Source organism: Phaenicophaeus curvirostris, chromosome 12 (assembly GCF_032191515.1).
Source record: "Phaenicophaeus curvirostris isolate KB17595 chromosome 12, BPBGC_Pcur_1.0, whole genome shotgun sequence".
Taxonomy (NCBI): domain Eukaryota; kingdom Metazoa; phylum Chordata; class Aves; order Cuculiformes; family Cuculidae; genus Phaenicophaeus; species Phaenicophaeus curvirostris.
In genome coordinates, this window is record NC_091403.1 from 16,878,888 (window position 1) to 16,899,165 (window position 20,278).

The 20,278-nt window shown below is 40.4% G+C and overlaps 1 protein-coding gene across 12 annotated transcripts in view; it reads right to left on the reverse strand.

Annotated features, from left to right (window-relative positions):
• TCF12 (transcription factor 12) overlaps positions 1 to 20,278 on the reverse strand; it is a 174,269-nt gene that overhangs the window by 141,920 nt on the left and 12,071 nt on the right. The window lies entirely within an intron of this gene.

Below are 20,278 nucleotides of genomic sequence, written 5' to 3' on the forward strand. Positions count from 1 at the left end.
TTATTTTACTGTTTTCCAAGCAAAGACTTAGTTTAAAAAAAAAAAAAAGAACAAAAAAAAGACACCAAACAAGCCTCCAGCAATAGTATTAAGGAGTGCCTGTGGGTTAAAATCAGAGGAGCCCACCAGAAGGTAGATTTTGTGATGGGAGTCTGTTACAGACCACCCAGCCAAGGAGAAGCAGCTCATGAGCTCTTCTATAAACAGCTGGGGTTAATCTCTAGATCCACGCCTCTTGTTCTTGTGGGAGACTTCAATCTTCCTGATATCTGCTGGAAGTACAATACAGCAGAAAGGGAGCAGTCTAGGAGCCTCCTGGAGTGTGTGGAAGACAACTTCCTTGCACAGCTGGTGAATGAACCAACAAGGGGAGGTGCCCTCCTGGACCTGCTGTTTGTGAACAGAGAAGGCCTTGTGGGGGATGTGGCAGTAGGTGGACTAGGACAAAGTGATCATGAGATGATAGGGTTTTCTGTTCTAGGTGAAGTGAAGAGGGTGGTTAGTAAGACAGTAGCATTAAATTTCCAGAGGACAGACTTTGAACTCTTCAGAAGGCTGGTTGGCAAAGTCTCATGTGAGACAGTACTTAAGGGCAAGGGAGCCCGTGAGGGCTGGGAGCTCTTCAAAAAGGAAATCCTAGCAGCTCAGGAGAAAGCCATCCCCGTGTTCCAGAAAATAAGCCGGCAGGGGAGAAAGCCAGCTTTTTGAACAGAGATCTTGAATGATAGCAAGAAGAAGAGAAACGTTTACAGGCTCTGGAAGAGGGGACAGGCCTCTTGGGTGGACTACAGGAGGGAAGTGAGACTGTGTAGAGAAAAAATCAGAAGGGCTAAGGCTCAACTAGAAATCACATCGGCAAAGTCTGTGAAAGATAACAAAAAATCCTTCTATAAATATATAAATAATAAAAGGAGAGCTAGGGAGACCATACAGTCCCTATTGGATGCAGAAGGAACAACAGTGACAGGGGATGAGGAAAAGGCTGAGGTACTTAATGCCTTCTTTGCCTCAGTCTTTAGTTGTAAAGAAAGTCGTTCCGTCTGTGTACTAACCCAGGAACTAGAGGAGCAAAATGAGGCTCCCATGATCCAAGAGGAGGTGGTCAGAGCCTTGCTAGCCCGACTAGACATCCATAAGTCTATGGGGCCGGATGGGATACATCCAAGGGTATTGAAGGAGCTGGCGGATGAGCTGGCCAAACCATTTTCCATCATCTTCCAACAGTCCTGGAAGACTGGGGAAGTCCCACTGGACTGGAGGCTGATGTTGTGCCCATCTACAAGAAGGATCACAGGGAGGACCCAGGAAACTACAGGCCTGTCAGTCTGACCTCAGTGCCAGGGAAAGTCATGGAGCAGGTCATCTTGAGTGCTATCATGAAGCACATGCAAGACAACCGGGTGATCAGGCCCAGTCAACACGCGTTCACAAAAGGCAGGTCTTGCCAAACTAACCTGATCGCCTTCTATGACAAAGTGACTCGGCTGCTGGATGAGGGAAAGGCTGTGGATGTATCTTCCTGGACTTCAGTAAAGCCTTTGACACAGTTTCTCACAGCATTCTGCTTCAGAAACTGTCACCTCTGGCCTAGACAGGCACACACTCTCCTGGGTGGAAAACTGGTTGGATGGCCCGGCCCAGAGAGTGGTGGGAAATGGTGTGAAATCCAGCTGGAGGCCAGTGACAAGTGGGGTTCCCCAGGGCTCAGGGCTGGGTGCAGCCCTGTTCAATGTCTTTATCAATGACCTGGATGAAGGCATCGAGTGCACCCTTAGCAAGTTTGAGGGCGACACTAAGCTGGGTGGAAGTGTCGATCTGATGGAGTGCCGGGAGGCTCCAAAGGGATCTGAACAGGCTGGACTGCTGGGCTGAGACCAATGGCAGGAGGTTTAACAAGGCCAAATGTCGGGTCCTGCACTTGGGTCACAACAACCCTATGCAGTGCTACAGACTAGGAGAAGTCTGTCTAGAAAGCTGCCTGGAGGAGAGGGACCTGGGGGTGTTGGTTGACAGCCAACTGAACATGAGCCAGCAGTGGCCCAGGTGGCCAAGAAGGCCAATGGCATCTGGGCTTGGATCAGAAACTGTGTGACCAGCAGGTCCAGGGAGGTTATTCTCCCTCTGTACTCGGCACTGGTGAGACCGCTCCTTGAATTCTGTGTTCAGTTCTGGGCCCCTCACCACAAGAAGGATGTTGAGGCTCTGGAGCGAGTCCAGAGAAGAGCAACAAAGCTGGTGAGGGGGCTGGAGAACAGGCCTTATGAGGAACGGCTGAGAGAGCTGGGGGTGTTTAGCCTGGAGAAGAGGAGGCTGAGGGGAGACCTCATCGCTCTCTACAACTACCTGAAAGGAGGTTGTAGAGAGGAGGGAGCTGGCCTCTTCTCCCAAGTGACGGGGGACAGGACAAGAGGGAATGGCCTCAAGCTCCGCCAGGGGAGATTTAGGCTGGACATTAGGAAAAAATTCTTCACAGAAAGGGTCATTGGGCATTGGAACAGGCTACCCAGGGAGGTGGTTGAGTCACCTTCCCTGGAGGCGTTTAAGGCACGGGTGGACGAAGTGCTAAGGAGCACGGTTTAGTGTTTGATAGGAATGGTTGGACTCGATGATCCAGTGGGTGTCTTCCAGCCTGGTTACTCTATCATTCTATGATTCTAATGCCTAAATCATCCACAAAGCTTCACTTGGAAAAGCAAAATTCATGTTGAAAAAGCAGTCCGCTAGCTGTGAACGCTATATGCAGAGAAAAGTTATCGTATCTACTTAACAAGAAGGACACAGAGACCTTATTGTTTCTCTAAACTGCATCAATACGAACAGAGTAGATCAAAAAAAAAAAAAAGTTTCACCCTGGAGCACTAACTCACTTTATATACTTGAATCACTTTCTTTTTCATTCATTTATCCTTTTATTTGATTTTTACCTTGCATTTGATTTTACATGATAATTTATTTCCCGCTTGCCTTTCCGTACCTTTCAGAAATGGGTTTTTCTCCAAGGTACCCCCAGCTTCCATGCTCTTTAGTACACACCCAGCTACTGTATATGGATCTGTCTGTCAGTTACACAACCAAGTCAGTCTCCAAACAATCACTTATGCCACAAAAGCTAGCAGCAACGGTCAATCTGACAGAGCATTTGTTTAAAAATCTGCTTCTCCCAAGTCATAGCCCTGGCAGCTGGAGGTTTTTTAGCATTAAAAACAAGAAATCCATCTACTAATCCAGAACACTCATGTTATCCAACTATGCAGACAAAGCAAGCCACAAGTTCTCTGAATAACACGACCTTTGAGAAATGCTATCAGCAGAACTCCCTGCAGCAAGGAGGTCTGCACTTCAGCCTATTTAAGCAGCCGGAGTGTGAAGGAATTACTTGAGTGCATGATCAGAATATTAAATATCTCACACTGTTCAGATTCACAGTGAAGCTATCAAATAACAGCAACTACTTCAGAGCAAAACTCTTTTACCGACTATCACCATCAGTAGCACCAATAATAGCAGCATCCTCTGCTTCATGCTAGACTACACACTCAGAATTGTCTAAAAGTTTGGAAAAAAAGCACTCTTGTAGCTGACAAACATGATCCTTCACTATCACTGCCAGAACTGCTGGATGCAGTGACAGAGACTCTCTCCCTACAACTTCAGCATCATTTTAGGAACAACTGAGGTACTCTGCCTTTTCCAAGAGCCTTAAGTGGATTAGCATTTACTTAAAAACTTACTTGAAACCCTATCTCTAAAGGATGCCCTCTGTAACTCTTCAACTGAAAGTTACTTGCAGTCACTGTGCTAGAAACACCACAATCTCAGATACAAGGTGTAATTTCCTTGTCAACATGCTTCCACTGCATACCCAGCATCTGTAATACTTGGTAGCAAAAGCAGACAAAAAAAACATACAAAGAAAATTTAACAGCTGTGATAAGGCTCCACAGTCAAGAAAATAAATACAGATGTGTGCATTAAAACATTTATATATACATATATAAAATCAGGAAAAAATCACAAAAAAAATCTCTGAAATGCACAAGTCACTTGAAAACTGCAGTTGTTCTTTTTCTATTGCTTTTACACAGCAATAGCAAAAATATAACTAAATACGAGAAAACTGGGGATTCCAAGAAAGTGCCAACAGGAGACTTCCAACGCTCTGCTGTCTTAGCATTTTGAAAGAGTGAGCCTAACCAGACAGCTTCTTTACAGAAGTTAAACAGCTATATAGTGATACAAAAAGGTAGATTTTGCAGAAAACTCTCCAAATTGATGGTGCATCCCTTTCTAGCCAAAACTGGTGAAGTTCACTATATTTCAATAAACCAAATTTTTCTATTAGGTTGTTTTCTCTACAGTTCCTAAATGCATATGAAGAACTCAGTCCAAGCTTTTCTGACTCAGTGGAAACAAAGTATCTGAAAGGAATTAGGAATAAAAACAACTTTATCTGGAACTGGAGTAAGTTCACTGATCATAAGGAAGAACCAGAATCTTTGAAGGTTTCAAATGGTTGAGCCATTTCCCTCTCGTCCTGTCCCCTGTCACTTGGGAGAAGGGGCCAGCACCCTCCTCTCCACAACCTCCTTTCAGGTAGTTATAGAAAGCAATGAGGTCTCCCCTCAGCCTCCTCTTCTCCAGGGCTAAACAACCCCAGCTCTCTCAGCCGTTCCTCATAAGGCCTGTTCTCCAGCCCCTTCACTGGCTTCGTTGCTCTTCTCTGGACTCACTCCAGAGCCTCAACATCCCTCTTGTGGTGAGGGGCCATTGTTAACTTCCACCCAGCTTAGCGTCATCCAAAAACTTACTTAGGGTGCATTCGGTTCCCTCATCCAGGTCATTGATAAAGACATCCAACAGAGCCAGACCCAGCACTGAGCCCTGGGGAACACCACTTGTGAACGGCCTCCAGCTGGAGTTAACTCCATTTACCACCACACTTCCTAGTCCAGCCATCCAAGTTTTGCCCTAAGTTTGACCTATTTGTATCTGTGATTACTCATACATAGAGGAATTTGAAATCTATCCTAGAAATTGTTTAATTTAAAACAATGGTACTACTTCAGATTCAGCCAAAGATGTAAGCTCATTAAGTCTCTGTGCTAAATGCTACACTTAATCGATTACCACAGGTAAGTGCCCTCAGTTACAATTGTTCCACATACCTGAATTCTTTCCCAAGCGCTGGATTTGCTAATCCCTACACTCTGGATCAGCAAGGAAATTTAAAATAAATAAATAAATAAATAAAATCCAATGGATGTGAGGAGAGCCACTTGGTCTGGAAGCAGTCTCTTTGGGGCATTCAGTACCACCACTCGTATTGAGGGTTTGGGTCACGTGTCCATTCCCCGGCTCAACAACGCACCCAGCGCTGGGCTGGGTCAATCCAGTGTTCCACTGCCATTCAGCTCTTCCCCTTCAATCAATGGCATCAACTACTACATGTCAAGGAAATTTGAGTTTACCCAGGAAAGTATCCCACGAGAGTTCACTTTAGGATGGGAAGCTAAGCCACCACTACTGTATCTGTTCAGATGGAAAGCAAACACCATGGAGGTCCCTACCTTTATTTAAAAGTTACAAAGCCCAAAACAGGACAGTTGTCAATATGTACGCTTCCATTTTATTTAATTAGCTACTCCACTTAATCCAGTATCAATCACATCTACTTTCCTCTCACCTTTTTTTCATTTTAGATGCCTCTGCTCTCTTCACTTTGCAGTTTTCTACAGCACCACCACATACACAACTGGTTGCCAAAAGAGCAACACTACCAGCAGCAGCTTGGCTTTCATTTTCTGCTTCTCCTACGTGACAACTGAGGGACTCTAAACATTAAATATTTTCTTTGTATTAAGTTTAAGGTTAGCATTATGTCTTCTAGTAGTCCTAGTAAAATACTGTGGTTTTTCTTATTTCACCATTCAAAAGCAGCCTTTAAGAGAAGAATAAGTCAACAAAACACAGTTGGTTCCATACCCCATTTCAAAACAATCTGAAATCTAGGATATTGATAGCTTTCAGTGCACACCAAGACACCTAGGTAGTGCCACAGAACTCAGTGCCCCAAATCGCCACACATCAGGCACTCCAAATGGTGAAGAAGCTGTAGGTTGCTCCACAAATTTACATTCAAGTCAAAGCCCAGACCTTGCTTCTTCAAGGCAACCATTCCACTCAAGTGCCTGAAAAAAAAATAATCCACAAAAACTATTTAATAGAAAAAAAGAATTATAATCTTCCACAAAACAATACCTATAACAGTGAACAGAAACAGCCCCTCCAGTTCCTTTATGAAGATTTGTACCTCTCTACATCAGCAAGTGACAGCCAGCCAGAGACAGGAAAATTCCTAACCAGTTACAGCACAGTCTGAAAAAGGCATTTAAGACCTGCTCCCTTGAACACGACACAGACACACTAGATCTCCACTCAGAGTTTTTTTTTTTTAAAGAACTATGCCATTATATAGCTGTACATGGACTTTTTAAATGGATTTATTGTGAATGCATGCGTACATTAATTGATGCTGTAACAACTGCTTTTTACATGATAGTGACAGAAGCATATGTATTGGAAAAAATACGCTTAGTAAAATATGTTAAAACCACTAGTCAGTAAAGATAATACTTGATTACACCAAGGGATATAAGTTCATCTGCAAAGTAGGAACTATCCGTGCCATATCTGTATTGCTGTAGTACTAACTTAATTACATGCCACATTTGCATGAAAAACATTTTCAATCGATACATTTAGTTTTTAGTTCTTTCACATCTACTATGTCTGTCTTTGAAAGCAAAGATGGTAAAAGGTATGAATTTCTTCACCAGATGCTTTTTCATATGAGAAAAGGTCCCATATAGATTCGAAGAGAGAAAACATCAGTTTTTATTAATAAAAACTGCTGGAATAAAAATTAAGAATAAAAGGGGACAGGGAAAAAAGTGATGGCTGCTGTAGAACAAGCAAGGGACTCAGGGAGTGAGAGTAAACAAGCAAAGAACAAGGAAAATTAAGAGAAATAAAAAGTGAAAACAGTGGAAAAGCACTAAAGAAAACATTTTCTAATAACCAGCCTACGTGCACACACAGCTTTCTGCCCTTTTCTCCTCCTCCTGATCACTTCAGTAAGTACTCTATGGTAACCTCTCAGGTGAAAACCCTGCTTTTGAGCCTGCAGGCACGTGGCTCACAAACAACACACACAGGGCACCCTGCACTCTGAGCCTGCAACTCTGCCACCAGGTGAAAGCAGCTGTGTCCATGCTGGGCTTCCTCCTGCTCAGAGTACAAAGTCAGCCACTTCTTTTAGTAGCCAGACACTACTTTTTAGTATGGCAAACAAGGAAGGCAATCTACATCGCTGCCTTGAATAGATCTGGCTTTAAAAATAAAATAAAATTTAAGAAAAAAAAAAATAACACACATGCACGCAACCTCTGCCATTTTAATCCAACGGAAAGAAAGGAAAATCAGAGTAGGTATTACCTGTACACATTCAAAGGAGGAGGACAATCTTTCCCAGTACCAGGCTCCATTCTATCACCCAGGTAATACCCACCTTCCAACTCAAAATTGATTCCAACAAAAAAGTTGATCATGTTACAAAATATCAGATAACGGTAACAGGCAACATCAGACTATTAATGCCACAAGCTCACAGAACTGAGAAAAGTATTTAAGCATGATACTGACTTGACAAGATTTAAGATACTAGTACACACGCAACAGCCCATCCGTTTTTTAAGACGTTAAGATATTGATATGAACTGGTTGGATTAATGGATTATAAAGGAGCAATATCATGCATTAGTTCTGATAGACCACAGCAGAGTTGCTGAAAAAGAAGAGAGAAAAAAGAGAAAATAGAAGAGATCAGCATTCTAGAAGTATCCCCAGGGGAATGCAGCAGCCGATCATGGCACACATTACCTCTGCCCCTTGTTCATCCATCTGCTGCACCCCAAGGAATGCCACAGGGGAAGCAAACATGTGGAGCACAGCTAATAACAGCAATTCCGTCCATATTAGAAACTAATTATCACCCTTTCCTATCAGGATCAGTGCTGCCAGAATTATAAGCAATTTACCCTACTAAATGCAGACTAGAACTTAAAAAATAAGCCATTTAGCAATCGAGTGTTAAAAATGCTGATTTGGACCTGCATATAATAGAAATTTCCTCCTTTCTATTCTATACAACCTGCTCTCTGGGATCTGAAGATTACTTTTTTTTCTTGTTTGTTTGCTGGCTGTTTTTTGTTTTCGTGAAGGGATGAAGAGACAGGTATTCTGCCTAAACACGATCCTAGTTATTCTAGCTCTCGGCTCAAAACTGCACAGTAGCTGTGGTTAAGTCTATGCAAATCTGCGGGGGGGGGGGGGGGTGCAAAATAAGACAAACGTTGATTTTATATCGTATTAGTAATCCTCTGGAAATAACAGCATGAAATCCTATTGCTGCCTACCAAATATGTTACTTTTCATTAAATACAAAGACCACGAAACTACAGAATTAGATAAAAAGCTGTGAACAACATTTTATATACTGACCCTGCAAACAGAAATCAGAGTTCTTCCTTGGCCTGTTTTCATTCTACCAAACTAAAAATTAACAACCTAGAGAACTGCCAAGATCCCTCCACATTAGGCTGCTTTATAAGAAAGTAATTTGCTTCAAAACGATCAAGTTAACATTCTTTTGTTTTAATTAACATCACCTATTTGAGGTTCTGCTGCTGCACACAAGCGGTCCAAATGTTCTGCAGCACAAACTAAAGAAATTAGAAATAGGGAACACCAAGGAAAAATCATACTGTGAGTGCCATGACCTGAATAAAAAGCATCAGACATGGATCAATGTGGTGCTTCTCTCCCAAAGATCTTAATTTATATTTGTTTCCTATCTACACACCCCTTGAGCCAAGTACTTCCTTGGTCCTCACAACCCCAGGTTTCGCATCGTAGCCTATCAAGATAGAAGCACCCTCTTCTGAAGTCCCTCAAAGCTCCTCCTGGTCAGCCAGCAGGTGCCATTTTTTTGAGAAAGACAAGGTCACCATTCCCCTAAGGATCTGTGCAAAACACTACCCGGAGCGAGCAGTCTGGGATTCGGACTGGGGTCTGCTTGCCTGAGCCTGCACATGCTGGCTCAGCGCCTGGAGGCAGCAATGTCAAGAACTGTTAAGGAAGGATCTACAGAAAAGTCTCAGAGATGTAAGTGAAAAGCATTCCAACACAGAAAATCAAACTACTTTGTAGCTTTGAAGAACAGACATTGATATTGCCCTACAAACCATTTTTTGATGGAAATGAAACATTTCCCAACATAGTTATTTCAAAACTGAATAAATCTTAGAGATCTGACTGATGCTGAAAAACTGTAAATACATAGCAGGGTGCTATTTTTGTACACAGCTAAATGTAATACCAGCATACGTTCAAAGTATGTATAAAGCTTGGGTTCTTTTTTTTAAATCAAGAATAATCAAGACTATATTTACAATCAACTCTACCTTTTGGCATCAAAGCATACATAAAATAAACTTAACACAAAAGACCAACAACTTGGCTTAATAAGATTATAGAACATTACAAGGTGTTCATAAGCATTTTCTATAAATGAAACGTAAAGCCTGATGACTACATACAATCCGGAAAGAGCAACCTAAGCTCATAATAAAGATATTGTGACAAAGCTTAGTACCCAAAACACCAACAGAAACATGTATTTTTCATGTAGTTGAAAATTTTAAACTGATTATAGAACAGCTGTGCTCATGTGACCAGTGAGGGACCTATTGAAAGACACCTGAAAGACAACACAGCCATTGCTCCCAGCCAGCGGAACTTTATAAAGGGAAGGTCCTGCCTGACAAACTAAATTTCCTTCTACGACAAGGTTACCCACTTAGCTGACCAAAGAAAAACAGGTGACGTAATCTTTCTGGATTTCAGCAAGGCCTTTGATCCTGTCTCTCACAGTATCCTCTTAAAGAAGATGTCCAGCATTCAGCAGGATAAACACAATGCAGTGGGTGAAAAACCAGCTGCTGGGCCAGGCTCAAAGGGTCACAGTAACCGGGGTTACACTGGGCTGGCAAACAGTCACCAGCAGAGTTCCACAGGGATCCATCTCAGGGCTGGTGCTCTTTAACATCTTCATAAATGATGTGGATGCAGGACTCGAAGGTTTACAAACCAAGCCACTTGACGACATGAATTTGGGGGAGCTGTTGACACTCTTGAGGACAAAGAGGCCCTGCAGAGGGGATCTGGACAAGCTGGAGAGCTGGGCAGTTGCCAACTACATGAAGTTTAACAAGGGCAAATGCCGGGTTTTGCATCTGGGACACAGCAACCCTAGCTGTTCACACAGACTGGGAAGCAAGAGGCTGGAGAGCAGCCCCATGGAAAGGAATCTTGGGGGTGCTGGTCGATGGCAAGTTGAACATGAGGCAGCAGCATGGCCTGGCAGCCAAGAGAGCAACCGTGTCCTGGGGTGCATCCAGCACGCCATTGCCAGCCTGTCCAGGGAGGGGATATTCCTGCTCTACTCTGCACTGGTGTGGCCCCACCTCAAGTATTGTGGAGGGTTTAGGGCGCTGCAGTATAAAAAGGTTATCAAGCTACTGAAGAGCATCCAAAGGAGGCCACAAAGTTGGTGAAGGGTCTAGAGGGGAAGCTGTATGAGGAATGGCTGCAGTCACTTGGTCTGTTCAGCCTGGAGAAAAGTTGACAGGGGAGACTTCATCACGCTCTGCAGCTTCCTCACAAGGGAAGGAGGAGGAGCAGGAGCAGGTGTTGATCTCTTCTCTACAGTGACCAATGACAGGACCCTAGGGAACGGCATGAAGCTGTGCCAGGGAAGGTTTAGGCTGCATGCTAGGAAAAGGTTCTTCACTCAGAGGGTGGAGCAGCACTGGAACAGCTGCCCAGGGAAGCAGTAAAGGCACCAAGCCTAACAGTCAAGAAGCATGAGGACAATGCCCTCAGACACACGGTGTGAATTTTGGGATTGTCCTATGCAGGGATAGGAGTTGGACTTGACAATCCTTGTGGATCCCTTCCAACTCAGGTCATTTTGTGATTCTGTAAAATCAGGACAAATAAATGCCTATTTAACTCTGTACAAACGGTTCATTTTTCTCAAATGCAATGAAAAAAGGATATTATGATCTTGCATGGGAAAAGCACACCGGAGGACTCAATGAATACCTAGAACTGTATCCATTATTAAGCAATGGCACTAAAGAGAGGAGGGAAATCAAAACCCAGCACTCCGGCACTCCAATCACACGTGGCCTCTACCAGTACCCAGGAGCAAGTACTAGAGTGAATCAGGATCAGGCAAATTCGGTTTTGTTTCCCGAGATTTGCCATTTTGAGCATGTTTAAGCCCACACCCACCATGCACATAAAACAGCTATTCTTATATTATCTGCATCTCTCTGGAAACAATCCTACAGAAGATAATCTAGACAAGTAATGACACCAATTTTCCAAAACAGATTTGTCAGCAGTAATGAGAAATACCATACAGACTATTCTACTAACATCCTACTTAGTTATGCATCTTAGTTGGATTCAATAACTAAATTAACATTAAAATAATCGTACCACTGAATTTCAGCATACATTAAATACTGTGTTCCTTAATACCTCAGCATGAATCATACCCAGGCTCAGGGGAAAAAACATTAGAAAAAAATACTTAAAAAGCATAAAACAGACATCAACATCATTTGATGTTTTTATTTGTTCAGGTAAAATGAAAGATCAACTCTGGAAAATAAAATAAATAAAATTCTTTTAACTTGAATTCAGAAGATACACATATCAGAAAACCCCAGCCAGGTGTCCACGTCCAGTAATTCTGGCAAGAAAAGCAGAGTTTTAATCACAGCTCCTTCCTGAAAGAGGATTTTTTTTTTTCCATAATCACAAATAACTTGTCACAGGCCACAATATAAAACCAGAGGGCAAACTTCTTAATCAACTTGTCAGATTAATTAGAGACATTCAGAAATACACAGCTGAACCAGAAGTTGCAGAAAAAGGGGTTGGTGATTGTTGTTGTTTAATAACATGCAGCCTCTTACAACCTATCATATAAGTACCTCCAGAGCCAGCACTGGCAACAGAAAAGAGAAGTCACATTTACAGACATGTAGGCACATACAGCAAGCTTCTGCTTTGCAATACCAACACTTAACAAGGTGCTTCCCTCGTGTCTGTGCACCCTGCATTACCATGACGTTTACTTTTAAAGTTTACCATTCCCAGCTTCAGCCACATCTCACAGAAAATATTTCTTATGGATGTGCAATGTTATTAAATGTTATTTGAAACACATGAGCACAAAAGCCTTCCCAGGACTACTTTCCCTAACTCTAATGCTACAGCACTAGAACGAAGTGCTAACGTAAGTCATCAAAATCCCCAAAAAGAAAGTCAAAATAGAAAGGCCGAAAAGAAACAGGCCAAAATGTGTTATATCCAGCACAGGAACGCTTGAACAGACACACTAAAACAGATTACCAACCTGAAGTACATTAGAAGCATATTAAGAAGCATGCCTCACACACTACAGCGCATAGAGGCATCCGCAAGGCACTTTCAGTGTCAGGCCACATGCACATCCAAAAACCAACAGAGGACAATTCACAGGTTATGAAAGCACACGTCTCTTGGGCTTCTAATTCCCTACAAATGAAAAAGTGAATAATTACTGAACAAACACAAAAGGTCTGAAGCAGCAGCTTCCAAATAACCCGCATTACCCCAGGCTAACTAGAATGGAGTTAGGGGGACACAGGTTACAAAGTTTCTGAACTTAAAATTTCCAGACACCAAAGCCCCTTCACATCCTGGTTGAGCTCCTTCCCTCCAAATCCAACAGCTTCTTTCTACTGTCAAAGCCAGGCTGGCAGTAAAAGCAGAATGAATTTGTTCCCTGTAGACAGCAGAACACAACCACACTCCACCACGTGTACGGTGCTAACTGCGCAAGCAAATGGCTTTCAGCCAGCTTGACTCCTATCAGTCGCAGGCAGGAAGAAAACCAGACAGGCCACTTACGAAAGGGCTTGTTCACTGCAGGACTGCGACAGAAGATTTATTTGCACAATTGGAGCCATTATACCAGTAAATTCTGGTCCACGACACCCCTGACAGAAATCCACACGGTCACCTTCCCGCAAAGGAGAAGGTTACAGCACAGAGATAATTAGGACACATAGCAACCGTCCCAAAAGGGCTGAGACCATGTGAATTCAGATACAGGTTTGTAAAGGGAAGAGTAAATACTGCCAGCACCCAAGCGGCTTCAATACAAACATGGCACGGGCTTGTTAATCCAGCACCTAAATGGAATTTCAATAGCACTACCCTGTCCTATCAAAGTAATGTGAATACTTCGTATCAGGTATGAAATTCCTAGTCTAGCAGGAACTTCACAACAGTAATACTTCTTTTGCAGCCTATATGTGATTCAAATAAAATCCCCCAACTAAACTACACATACCAATAAGTGCTTGACTGAATCACATAAATTATATCACCTACATATTCACCGGTCTGAAGTTACACCTTCTACTGAACTGAGACAAATATCAACTAGTCTGAAGTTTGGGAAAAGTAGGAAAGAAAATATGAACCAGACAATTTATAAATTCGTTTAAGGTCAGGGAAAAATAATTGAGAATACAGAATTCACAAAGTGCTTAAGAATAGTATCAGAAGACTACCAAAGCACAAGTGGCCAGTAAGAAGAAAGCAAGCTTCTTAAACAGATAAGAAGGATAACTTATTCTAAGAACTTGTGATAAATGAGAATAAATTTCTGTAGAAAAACAAATATTAACATTAGATTACCTGGAGGACTTATAAAAGATAAAAGCCTTTAAAATTAAGTAAGTGGAAAGTGACAAATTTGACAAAAAAATAACAAATTTCACCATATTACCAGATGCTCACTGAAATTCCACATGCTTCAAGGTAATAATCATAATATAAAGACTAAAAAAGTGTTCTGGGTAAAGGAAAAGGAGAGACTCCTTTCCCTGAAAAATGTGATGATACCAATAATCAAAGTCTCAGCAACTGAGACATGCATTTCAACACAAATGTGCCAAGGATTTTTAAAGAAAAATTATTAGATTTCTGAGAAATTAAGTCATTCCCTATCTCGTTAAATTTAATCTGAATAAGTTCGACAAAACTCCCAAGAAGAAAAAGAATCATCTTTCTCAATTGCCTAATTCTGGATGCATGCCAATTAGATCTATGTATTGTGTGAGTATTTCAAAGATCATTTCGAAAAGGGCTGGAAACAATTATCTTCTTTTTAATTGTCTGCATTTAAAGTCAACTAGTCATGAGATTTCAGAGGAAAAAGCAAGCTAGGAACATATTTAAAAGCCTATTCCTAGCCCCATAAGAACACAAAGTCTCAAAATACTGAATCTGTCAGTGGTTGCGAGGTGACTGCAGACAGTACTGTGCCTCCCAATTACATTTTCAATTGTACATTTCCAGAAATAAACATGTGAGAAGAAACATTAAGACAAGTAATTTTTAAAGGGAAAAAGATTTGAAACTGCCCAAAGCTGACTGTGAGGATCACCATTTGAGACAGTCTGGCAGGGTACATATAAAGGAAAGGTGAATCAAAACATATTTCAGAACTGCATCACTAATCCTAACATTCATGTCCACACCACTGCATGTATTGCGTCTCCTTTTCCTGTACACATGCAAAATACCACTGGTGTATCAAAAACAAAACCGCCACACCAGAAACTGCAATGAAAAGAGAAACTTGCTGATTTGTCCCTGGGCATTTTGTCCATCAAGGCATGTTAGAGAGATTAACGGAAAGTGAAAAACGAAACACCGAATACAGCACTCAGGACTTGGCATCCATTTGGTTCATACTGTACAAATGCCTGGAGCAACGACATTCACCTAGCTGCGTTTAACAATATACTGGAAAGGACAAAAGCACATCTAGGAAGACACAAATGGCCAAATAAAGTTAAAGAATTATTAAACATCAGCCAAACATCCAAATTCAAACCCACCCCGTACAAAAGAAGTTAGCTTCATTGTTTTTCTTGCTATCCCAATGGCAATTAATATCAAGGAAGTTTTAATTATGAGAGTAGTACCTACCATTATAAGTAGCACCACTAATAAACTGTTACAAAACACTACCATTTTTTAACAGCTCGCCTTTATTTTCCTTGGAATTGAGAACTAAGTTAATACTAAATAGAATTAAATCAGAAGTAGAGAAGTACTCCACAGCAAGGCCAGAACAAAGGCATCCTCAACTAGCAGAACAATATGAGGTACCTAGGGGTGCACCACAGTAAGCACTTGGGAATGGACGTGGCCTTCTGCATGAAGAACACCAAGGGCAGAGCAGTACAGTTCTTTATTTCCCAGATACAAAACTGAACGCTACTCTACAAATCTTGATGCTCTTGAGCTTTGAACAAAGTTTTGGATAACACAATCCTGCCAAAATACACAAGTTGTTTTCATACTCTGTGTCATCACCACTTAACTCAGACAAATATTCATCAACAAGTCACAGACACCTATCTCCAATAAAAAAAGTAAAGTATCAAGTATATGTCTTGCACATTAACAACAAAAAATGGTAAAAAATCCTAAAGTTACTGGCATTCCAGGCACATGGAAAAGCAAATAACCTTCTCACACTAGCAGTTTCACAACCAGATCAGTCTCCTGGACTCCCCTGGAAGATCAAAGCCTCCTAGTTTCTCCAGCTTTCTGTGTCCCCCTAGATACCAGCTTCAGTACATACTTGTGAAGTTTAAAATTTAAAAGTAAGTACGTCAAACAACTTAATTGCAACAAGATGAGAAAGTAGACAGATTGAAAAAAAAAAGGAAAAAAAAAGCACCTCACAACAAGTATTACACTGAGAAGCTGCCGAAACGTAACCTATAAATTGGGGTGAACAAATAACTCACCTTCCTAAAGCAATGTTTAATTGCATAAACTGGTACACACTTTCTCACCTTTCAGAGCTTTCTAAAGCATTGTTCCCACTAGCTGTATCAGAAATTCTACCTACAGGAATAGAGAACAAAGCTAAAATTTTGGAACACTATGTTTTTATCCTAATCTGGTTGATTTTACTCAAGTGCGGAGAGCAGCTTTTTCTCCCCAAAAGCTAGATTCAGATACCAAACAACAGTCACAGCATGCTAGGTTTGTAAAACACACCAGTTAGATATTGTGTTACAAAGCATTGTTTGAGGGCCAAGACAATTTTTTTCTTAAAGGATATTTATGTACAATGTAGGTTTTACAAGTCAAATGTAATTGAGAGCCTGAAATAAAGTGTTTGTTTTCAAAATATCTGTAGTACTTGAAGTCTTCCCCTTTGGCACGTATTTACTCATCAGTACTTTTTAAGCTACCCCTCACATACCAGAATTCTGATATAAGAATTGAGTATTTCACAAAAGGCCCTACTTAATGGTATACAACTGTTTTTATGACAGAATAAACAAACAAGTTAAAAAGCACTTCAGGGGAAGGAGAAATTAATGTTTTGAAACCAAGTTCTTCATGATCATTAGGTTAGATCAAATTTGTTTCATAAGTTTAAAACACATGCTGTTGTGGCACAATTAGGTTTTTCATCTCTGTTAAAGCATAGGTTCTGTCTACCACATCCCAAAGGGTATTTATTAAGTATTCAGAATGCAGGCACAGTAGCAAACGCGGTCACATTTAACACAACCTTATTTCTTGTTTCAGTCAGAGTTGGTTTTGTCAAAAAAGACACTTGATTACTGAATCTTTTTAGACGACTTGTTACCATATCCATGATTATTAGATCATGGCCATAGGCTAGACACTGGTACATATACCCAGCTGTCAAAGTGAATTTAATCCACTAAATACAAAGGATAGCTATGGACAGGGCTGTTTTATGTTTATGTATCAGAAAACCTTTTTAGACTAGTAATTTTCTTCCTTGAAGAAATTTAGGCAAATATATTTATCTGTGTTTTCTTATATGGATTAGATTCAAATAAAATTTACAGAAAGGAGAAGCATATGTAATCTGTGAAGGTGCGCTGAAACAGCTTCTAGAGCGTTGCTACGAGCCTAGACTGAAATTTGCATTTCTACATTTTTAAATAACAGAACTTACATTTAGAAAGCTGTACAGTGGATACAGTAAGAACTGAATTGAAAAAGAAAAACCCAAAAACTTCATCTAAATAAGTAAAGGATTTAATTAGACAAGCAGAGACATAGAAATTATACATAGAGACTGGATATTAACACTGAAAATACAAGCAAGCTAATTTAACTCTGCTTAGGTCATACGAAGTTATTCCTATCAATGCATTCCAAACCCACCACTTCCCCGAACTGAGGAAGTTGAAGAACACTTACTATTTCTTACACAGCATGAACACTAGCCCTTATTTTACAGCTGAGGAAGCCAGAAAATAGAAAAAGAAAAAAAAAAAAAGCAGTTTCTCAAAGAGACACGGGAACTATGCGGCAGAAATTCTCCCTCTTCGCTATGTCCTTTAAAACTCAAGATTATTCATTATGCAATAATACAATCTTGGCAAAAGTTTTTGATGTAGATATTAATGCCTGCTTTAGCTTATTTAAATTACAAAAATAACAGCACTAAGAATCAAGTGAGTAATAATGTGTCTTGGAAATTTGCTATTCTAGTGAATTTCTAGATACAAGTTCTCATGGAAAAAATGTCATTAAGACAAGAAAAATACATAATTTAAAAATTTTGTATTTTGTTCAGAATTGACTATTCCATATTCATATCATTTAATGGACCTGATAAAACACTAGCATAGATGGAAACAAAGCCAGAGGTTATTGAGAAGTATTGAATATCTCAGGACAGAATCTTTTTACATGAATTACATGAGCTGCTCATTTCATTTTAAAATCAGTCACCCAAGTATAAAATTCTTTCAGAATTAGAATTTCAAAAGATAAATACCTAACTTCTCATACTAAACTCATTTTAAATGTTATCTTGGCTAAGCCTAAGAAAAAAAAAATAGGCCTGTATTAATACATACTTACATATTCAGAACACAATGAGCTTATCTCAATGTATTTCAATGAACATATTGCCTCAATGCGAAACCCAGTGCCTACTCAATCAATAGTAATTGATTCAAAGACTAAAGAGGGGACATAAATAGAACTTTTGTTGGAGCAGTCAAAGATCTTTTTCCCCCCAAACATGACTTGAGACCAACTGGCAAAACAGTTACAGGAAACCTGGGTTATTAACGTTGTGTTTGTTCCCAAGGATAGCTACAGAGCTTCAGTACACATGTCCGCTGATGCAGCATTAAATTTGCTTAAAAAGGGAAAACAACAACAAGCAGACACCTTGCAGAGTCTAATTCCCGTGGTCCACGCTCTTGGTGCAATCAATGCTGACCTCTCCTTGAAGCAGGATCTGGTCACCATGCCAAGGTCACTTACTCTCCACCTTGTCTATCCAGGTTAGCCCAACACATGCAGAAGCTATGAGCAAGAAGCCCTGTCTGAACTGCTTAGAGCAGCAGCTCAGTAACACTTTGTAAGGCCAAACCAACCTGAAGCTATGCCTCTGCTGCTCTGAGAAAGGGACAAGACAGGCAGGGATGAAAGAACAAAACCCAAGGTGAAGATCACTAGTATGGCACTCATACACATGCTACTTAAGGCAGAAAGGTACTTTATAGTACAAATAAAGCATTAATTCTTTCATTCCTCATTACCTTCACTTGTAAGGGCAAAGAAGAATGAAATGTCTGTTTCATTCTCATTTATATCTGCTATTTCAGTGAAAATCATTAAGCTAAAGACTATCTTACATAAAAAGCTGCAAAAGGTGGAGCTCAAAATTCTTCACTTTTAGAGGTTCTTTCAGTAATAACAAACTCTTAAACATGGAAATCTGAGTCCACATAAAAGAATACACTGTACAGTGTTAAGCACATTCATTATCTCCTGGAGATTCGGAAAAGTTTGTTGGGTTTTTTTTGTTATATTGCTCCATTTAAAAATTATTTGACCTTTTTAAATAATATACAAATTAATTAATGCCATCCCAAATGCACCTGAAGAAATGAATGCTACTGCTGCCTAGAGTATTGGCACTATCAAAGTTGTCTCTGAACTCCTACGCTTCATCTTGATAAAGAAAAGCTCACTTATCAAAACAATTACATACCTGATGGGACATTCACAGAATTTATAGCATCAAAGAAATACATAGTCTTTTCTTAATTTCATAAGAAAACGACATTCTGAGAAGGAAATACTTACACACCAAGATCTAACAGTGTTTGCTGAAAAAGGGATGTAGGTATATTTCTCAATTATAAGATATATTTTAGTATGTTCCAAACATACTTTCCAAATAAGGCATGTTTTCCAAATAAATACAGAACTATACAGGTCCACAAGCATTTCTCCTGCATTAGAGTCACCTTTAAGGTTCTGTAATATAAATAATACAGGAGCTAAGGGAAACATCAAGTCAAAATACATAAAAATAAAACAGTGTATTTTCACAGCTATTCTGTGGTAACCAAGATCATGGAGGAAAGTCTCTAAAAACGTATTTTCAAAGTACTAAAAGGGACAAGTACTGAAGGAAACTATGAAAGTCACACGGAATACTTTCGTGACAAACACCAGTTAGCTGTTACAACAGCTCAATCTATATATACATTCAAGCTCAGTCTGTTAATTTAAAGAATTGTTCACAGGGCAAGACTTCAAAAAGCTGTAGCTTTACTAACCAGAGCTTCAACCAAAAAAATCAGAAAAACGAAAGAAAACACTGTATTTTCAGGAAATCTGTACTTCCCGCACTTTCACCACAGCTATGTGCCAATACTGACAAGGTACTCTCAGATCAGTGCACCAAGCAGTTTCGGAAATGCAACAGCTCTGCCAAGAATCCTGCCTTCAAAAGGACTTGCATTGCTATGGCAACAGCATGTTCCCCAGTATCCAATTCAGAGACAACCTATGACACATACATGAGAGATGGCCAAACCCTGGCTGATTCCTCACTGCAGCACAAGTCACATTGCCGCATACCTACCAGTTTCCACTCACAGAAATAGAAGGTACAGGGGTTTTTTTGATGATGGTTCACAGGGCACTCAGGTCACCAACAGATAAAAAGTTCCATTTGGGAGAAAAAATGCCATTAACTATAAAACACATTAAG